At 39.6% G+C, this 7,500-nt stretch overlaps 1 protein-coding gene across 3 annotated transcripts in view; it reads right to left on the minus strand.

Annotated features, from left to right (window-relative positions):
* Window positions 1-7,500, minus strand: part of LOC135111896 (uncharacterized) — a 53,140-nt gene that overhangs the window by 25,412 nt on the left and 20,228 nt on the right. For all 3 annotated transcript variants that reach the window (XR_010273949.1, XM_064025607.1, XM_064025596.1), the window contains exon 2: window positions 2,618-2,671. The gene's annotated coding sequence lies outside the window, so the exon portion shown is untranslated. The remainder of the gene's footprint in view (window positions 1-2,617; window positions 2,672-7,500) is intronic.

The raw sequence follows: 7,500 nt of genomic DNA on the forward strand, positions 1-7,500 counted from the left end.
AGGGTTATTTTTCTGTGATCTTATTGCTCTATATGGGATATTTGCTAACTGACATGTATGGAATTTATCTATGAAATATTTATACAACTCATCTACATTTACTTCACCTAATACCCTCATCTCAGCCCCTTCCATCCTCTCCACTCCCTCATCTACTCGCCTCGACCTCAGCTCTCCCATTTCAGCATGACTTAACCCTCCAACATACTCATACCTATCTCCCCATCTCTCTCACCTCCACCCCTTTCGGACAAATCTTCCCTCCTCTTGTCCTACACCTTCACACCTCACCTCACTTCTCTCATCCTGTGTTACCTCTCTCTCCGGACCTGACCTCACCCTGCATCCGTTGCCAATCAACTCCTTGGAGGTACCTTTTCAATTCCTCAAAATATGCTCTCCTAAAGTCAGGTATTTTACTAATGTTTTTCCTTCTAAAAGTTTCTTCCCATTTTAATTTGTACCTAATTTCCCAATGGTCACTATTACCTAATTGTCCTCCAACCTCTACCTGCGTGACTGCTTCCTCCCTGTTAGTAAGAATTATATCTAGAATATTGTTCCCCCTTGTGGGTTCTACGATTACCTGTTTTAAAAAATTATCCTGAATTACCTTAAGAAATTCCTCTGCTTCCTTGTTACCCACCATCAGGCTCCAGTCGATATTCCTAGAATTAAATTCTTCTACCACACATACCTGACTGTACCTTCCTGCTCTATTTATTTCCTGCCACAGTGAGGTGTTAATTTCCTTTGTACTGTTTGGTGGCCTGTACACTACTCCCATTACTACTGACTCTGATCATTCCTTAATATCTACCCATATTAACTCTGTTTTGCTATCTGTATTCAATTCACTGATTAAAAAATTGAAAATAGCGGGTATAAGTAAAACATGTAATAAACATTTCTTTTAACATCTTCACAGTTCAACTCATCGTAATACCATTTTCTTTTTTGTTTTGTTAATTTTTTTCCAACACATCTCCGTTCTACGGTCACTGCTGAGTCTGATGGTATCAACCAGGATTGGCTATCCCATATATGAAGTGAGTTATGGCAAATAATTCACGTATTTTGTGCGCTAGAGCTCGATCTGTAGTGATGAGGTGATAGTTGCACAAGTTGTGGGGCACAAATCTTCACCTAAATGCCTATAAATCAAAATATGCAAAATACAGCAAAAAAGATGAGTCTGACGAAGAAATTACATAAAATAAGAAACATACGCCTACAAAAGTTACCAACCAAAAAGTGCTTCCGAAACTGAAATAAAGATTTTTATATGCGATGGACACCAAAAGGTTCTCCTGGCCAAATCATCATTGTACCCTCCAGAGCCAGGCAGGAGCAGTGGGGTGTACCAATGTGCAGTAACAAAAATAGAACCCTCGAAAGATATTTAATACTTTACTAAATAATAAAAGAAAATTATAAATTTTCTTTCATTCGCTGACAAGGAAAATAAGAACTTGATGAAACTAATATTTTCAGAAATCTACAACAACGAGCCTCTAAAAAAAAAGGGAGACAAATACTGTGGGCTGGCTCTAGTCATCAAGGCCCACGTCACCTTGACTTTTCAAGGTGACAATCAACACACACAGAGACAAAGAAGAACACTTCACAGAACATTACAAGCATTCCTCTCTTTGATTTTACTTGAATAAAGCTGCAACAAAGGTTATAACGATAAAAAGTTACCTTAGGTTAGGTCACAAATATCATAGTGGTAACGCTTCCCGGGAAATCAGAGTTAAAAATAACATGGATACCAATTGAACAAAGATAATATAAATATGTTTTCTCCAGACAAGGATATTTTTTCTTTTTTTTTTACGAGCAAACCAAATTCGCACTAAATGAAAATTGTTACAGTAATAGTTTCCAAGGACACTTTATCATAACATGCAAAATATTATTAATCTACATAGCGGTTAAATGCAGTAAAGGGTAAATAAACAGATAAATTAGAAGATCTGATATTTGTTACCTAAAAAGTCCTCAAGTGAATATTCCTGTTATTGTGGGAAGTTTTTTGTAATTGCATCTTTTCTTTCTTCACTAATATATTCGTACATACAAAAGATATATATGTAAAAAAAAAAAACGCAAAAATGACAGCTAATAGTTTTCAACTGAATCTTTAAGTAAATATTTTATACCAACAAGATGACACCATTATAGAAAATTTATGATTTCGTATCCTTCTTTTTTCTATGCATACACTAAAATAAGCACACAAAGACTGGAATACAAAAATTATAGTTTTGAAATATTCTCAGATAATCCTCAAGGGACTTCTTTCCCTGTAAAATGTTGCATTGAACATTATACACTAAATTTACATTCTTTCTTCTTTCATTTATATACCCTAGGAAGGCAGAAATATGGGAGACAAAACAACGCTTTAGAAAAGGATTTAAACTAATCCTTCAATGGATAATACTACTGACATGATACAATGGAAGCACATCCTTTCTTTCCTTCATAGATTCCTGGGAAGCAGACAGAAGAAAGGCAGGCAACAGTGACAGGTTTTGGTTGACATGGAAAAAAAAAAGTTTAACACAGTTCCAAAACGGATTGCACATGATGTAATGAAGCAGGTACTCACTTTCCTCCTGCACGTGTTGGGAGTGTTTACCACGGCACCACCTGCCATCCTTTCCTGAAAATATCAAAACATCCGCATAAAAAAGTGACATAGCTAAAAAGAGCTAAAAATGAAGCATCATAAACAAAACCACCAGAAATCCTTTACTGCATGAGTTACAACATATACATGAATAAAAAAGGAAAGAATAAATACTGAAGAAAAACACGAAATGACATAAATAAAATGTGTCAAATTCCTCCAAGCAATAACACATGGATACATGGAAAACAACACAGAAAACAGAACACACTTGAAATGCTGAGAATGTTGAATATGCACAACAGCTGCAACAAAATAAAATGAACAAAGCTTTGCATTATAAAAGAAAAATTAAAATGTTATTCTCCTAACCAATTACCAATATCTCTCTCTCTCTAGAACTATCAATATACAGAATAGCAGGTTCAAGGTATTTTGTGGTCGTAAGACTCGGCCCCATCAGACAGTGTGAGAGCTTTTATGTTCATCTGCTTCTCTGCAATAATATTTCATGACAATGGGCCTTTGGTTATTAATGAAGGTGCCATCAGCATGTGCAATGACTGACCAACAGACAGATACACACATACACAGTATCCGAGAAAAGCTGCTTGACTGTTTCTGTCAGCTTTACCAAATTAATTATAGCTAGGATCTTCTTTAGGGCACTCAGGAGACTAGTCATTACATGTGGCTCTGCACCATAGAAGGAAGAACGAAGGTACAGCTACCACAATTACCTATTTTATTTCTTACGTTTTTTTTTTTTTTTTCTTCCAGCAATCTATAAATCTGCGTGGCTGCTGCTCAAGGTGGCAGAGCATTAACCAGAGCTGAGAGTGTGGTGGGATGGATGTTTTGATGGTATCTGTCCCTTTCTCTCTCCAAGTGGATGTTGTACAGTAGCTACCAAATTATCTTTAAAAATAAGAGGTCTACATTGACCCAATGGACGATATTATTTGACATGTTTGGTGATTACGCCAGCAACAATTGGTAGCCCTGCACACTAAGGATGGTTGCCGTATATTACACATGACCTAACAAATAGAGAGGCATCTCAGCATCACATCAAGCCATGCATCCCAACCTTACCAACACAACACGTGATCAAGCAGCGTGTTTCATATTGTTCATTATGCCACAGTTCACACCACACTTTAAAGATAGTTTTCGGAGATACTGTACATTCATTGGTTGAAAAGTTTTTTATATAGTCATACAGATCAGTTACTTTCAACATCGGTCCACTTAGACTAATATGTTTTTTTTTTTTTTTTTATGTAGGAAGGACACTGGCCAAGGGCAACGAAAATCTAATAAAAAAAAATGCCCACTGAAATGCCAGTCCCATAGAAGGGTCAAAGCAGTGATCAAAAATTGATGGATAAGTGTCTTGAAACCTCCCTCTTGAAGGAATTCAAGTCATAGGAAGGTGGAAATACAGAAGCAGGCAGGGAGTTCCAGAGTTTACCAGAGAAAGGGATGAATGATTGAGAATACTGGTTAACTCTTGCGTTAGACAGGTGGACAGAATAGGGGTGAGAGAAAGAAGAAAGTCTTGTGCAGCGGAAGGAGGGGAGGCATGCAGTTAGCAAGATCAGAAGAGCAGTTAGCATGAAAATAGTGGTAGAAGACAGCTAGATATGCAGCATTGCGGTGGTGAGAGAGAGGCTGAAGACAGTCAGTTAGAAGAGAGGAGTTGATGAAATGAAAAGCTTTTGATTCCACCCTGTCTAGAAGAGCAGTATGAGTGGAACCCCCCCAGACATGTGAAGCATACTCCATACATGGACGGATAAGGCCCTTGTACAGAGTTAGCAGCTGGGGGGTGAGAAAAACTGGCAGAGATGTCTCAGAACACCTAACTTCATAGAAGCTGTTTTAGCTAGAGATGAGATGTGAAGTTTTCAGTTCAGATTATAAGTAAAGGACAGACCGAGGAAGTTCAGTGTAGAAGAGGGGGACAGTTGAGTGTCAGTGAAGAAGAGGGGATAGTTGTCTGGAAGGTTGTGTCGAGTTGATAGATGGAGGAATTGAGTTTTTGAGGCATTGAACAATACCAAGTTTGCTCTGCCCCAATCAGAAATTTTAGAAAGATCAGAAGTCAGGCGTTCTGTGGCTTCCCTGCGTGATATGTTTACCTCCTGAAGGGTTGGACGTCTATGAAAAGACGTGGAAAAGTGCAGGGTGGTATCATCAGCATTGGAGTGGATAGTAATAATAATAATAATAATAATAATAATAATAATAATAATAATAATAATAATAATAATAATAATAATAATAATAATAATAATCATAATAATCATAATATCAGGTTTATTTATCAAGAGGCAGCAGACAATACAGTGATAGTTGCTGAAGGGGTCTTGATTTACATGGAAATAAAAGTTAAAAAGAATACATATATACTAGGTTAAAATATTTAAACTATTAAAATCAACTTAAAATAAAAAGTTTACCAGGGTAAAACACTTTAGAGAAAGAATATAGTGTCCATGTATTTTTGTGCCAGTTATGTCTACTTGTTGGCCAGGCGAGTCACATAGGGGATGGTGGAGTTCCTGTACCTTTCTGTGTGGCACCTGACAGGCGGTAACCTGGCACTGTGCCTGGTCTGATACCGTGATGGTGCTTGCTGGGGGAGAAGCTGCAAGTGGTCATTTTCTTTCATTTTCTCCCCAAAACTGAGGGTAAGCTGACCTCTCCTGTCCTCCAGGGAAGGCAGGCCGAACGTGGTAAGCATGGCTGTGTAGCTGTTGTAGCTACACAGCTACGTCTCTGGTAGGACAAGAAGTTTGGTTTAGAAGATCATTAATGAATGATAAGAAGAGAGTGGGTGACAGGACAGAACCCTGAGGAACACCACTGTTAATAGATTTAGGACAAGAACAGTGACCGTCTACCACAGCAGCAATAGAACGGTCAGAAAGGAAACTTGAGATGAAGTTACAGAGAGAAGGATAGAAACCGTAGGAGGGTAGTTTGGAAATCAAAGCTTTGTGCCAGACTTTATCAAAAGCTTTTGATATGTCCAAGGCAACAGCAAAAGTTTCACCAAAATCTCTAAATGAGGATGACCAAGACTCAATAAGGAAAGCCAGAAGATCACCAGTAGAGCGGCCTTGACGGAACCCATACTGGCGATCAGATAGAAGGTTGTGAAGAGATAGATGTTTAAGAATCTTCCTGTTGAGGATAGACAGGAAATTAAAGCAATAGGACGGTAGTTTGAGGGATTAGAACGGTCACCCTTTTTAGGAACAGGTTGAATGTAGACAAACTTCCAGCAAGAAGGAAAGGTAGATGTTGACAGACAGCTGAAAGAGTTTGACTAGGCAAGGTGCAAGCACGGAGGCACAGTTTCGGAGAACAATAGGAGGGACTCCATCAGGTCCATAAGCCTTCCGAGGGTTTAGGCCAGTGAGGGCATGGAAAACATCATTGCGAAGAATTTTAATAGGTGGCATAAAGTAGTCAGAGGGTGGAGGAGAGGGAGGAACAAGCCCAGAATCGTCCAAGGTAGAGTTTTTAGCAAAGGTTTGAGCAAAGAGTTCAGCTTTAGAAATAGATGTGATAGCAGTGGTGCCATCTGGTTGAAATAGAGGAGGGAAAGAAGAAGAAGCAAAGTTATTGGAGATATTTTTGGCTAGATGCCAGAAATCACGAGGGGAGTTAGATCTTGAAAGGTTTTGACATTTTCTGTTAATGAAGGAGTTTTTGGCTAGTTGGAGAACAGACTTGGCATGGTTCCGGGCAGAAATATAAAGTGTATGAGATTCTGGTGATGGAAGGCTTAAGTACCTCTTGTGGGCCACCTCTCTATCATGTATAGCACGAGAACAAGCTGTGTTAAACCAAGGTTTAGAAGGTTTAGGACGAGGAAAAGAGTGAGGAATGTACGAGTATGCCTCCATGCCAGACACTATCACCTCTGTTATGCGCTCAGCACACAAAGACGGGTCTCTGACACGGAAGCAGTAGTCATTCCAAGGAAAATCAGCAAAATACCTCCTCAGGTCCCCCCAACTAGCAGAGGCAAAACACCAAAGGCACCTTCGCTTAGGGGGATCCTGAGGAGGGATTGGAGTGATAGGACAAGATAAAGATATGAGATCGTGATCGGAGGAGCCCAACGGAGAAGAAAGGGTGACAGCATAAGCAGAAGGATTAGAGGTCAGGAAAAGGTCAAGAACGTTGGGCGTATCTCCAAGACGGTCAGGAATACGAGTAGGGTGTTGCACCAATTGCTCTAGGTCATGGAGGATAGCAAAGTTGTAGGCTAGTTCACCTGGATGGTCAGTGAAGGGAGAGGAAAGCCAAAGCTGGTGGTGAACATTGAAGTCTCCAAGAATGGAGATCTCTGCAAAAGGGAAGAGGGTCAGAATGTGCTCCACTTTGGAAGTTAAGTAGTCAAAGAATTTCTTATAGTCAGAGGAGTTAGGTGAGAGGTATACAGGATAGATAAATTTAGTATGAGAGTGACTCTGTAGTCGTAGCCAGATGGTGGAAAACTCGGAAGATTCAAGAGCGTGGGCACGAGAGCAGGTTAAGTCATTGCGCACATAAATGCAGCATCCAGCTTTGGATCGAAAATGAGGATAGAGAAAGTAGGAGGGAACAGAAAAGGGGCTATTGTCAGTTGCCTCAGACACCTGAGTTTCAGTGAGGAAAAGAAGATGAGGTTAGAAGAGGAGAGGTGGTGTTCTACAGGTTGAAAATTAGATCTTAGACCGTGAATGTTGCAGAAGTTAATGAAGAAAAAGTTGAGGTGAGTGTCAAGACACTTAGGGTCGTCGACAGAAAGGCAGTCCGACCTGGGGATATTTATGGTCCCCTCCCCAGATGGGGAATCTGAG

This window comes from Scylla paramamosain, chromosome 2 (assembly GCF_035594125.1).
Source record: "Scylla paramamosain isolate STU-SP2022 chromosome 2, ASM3559412v1, whole genome shotgun sequence".
NCBI classification, from domain to species: domain Eukaryota; kingdom Metazoa; phylum Arthropoda; class Malacostraca; order Decapoda; family Portunidae; genus Scylla; species Scylla paramamosain.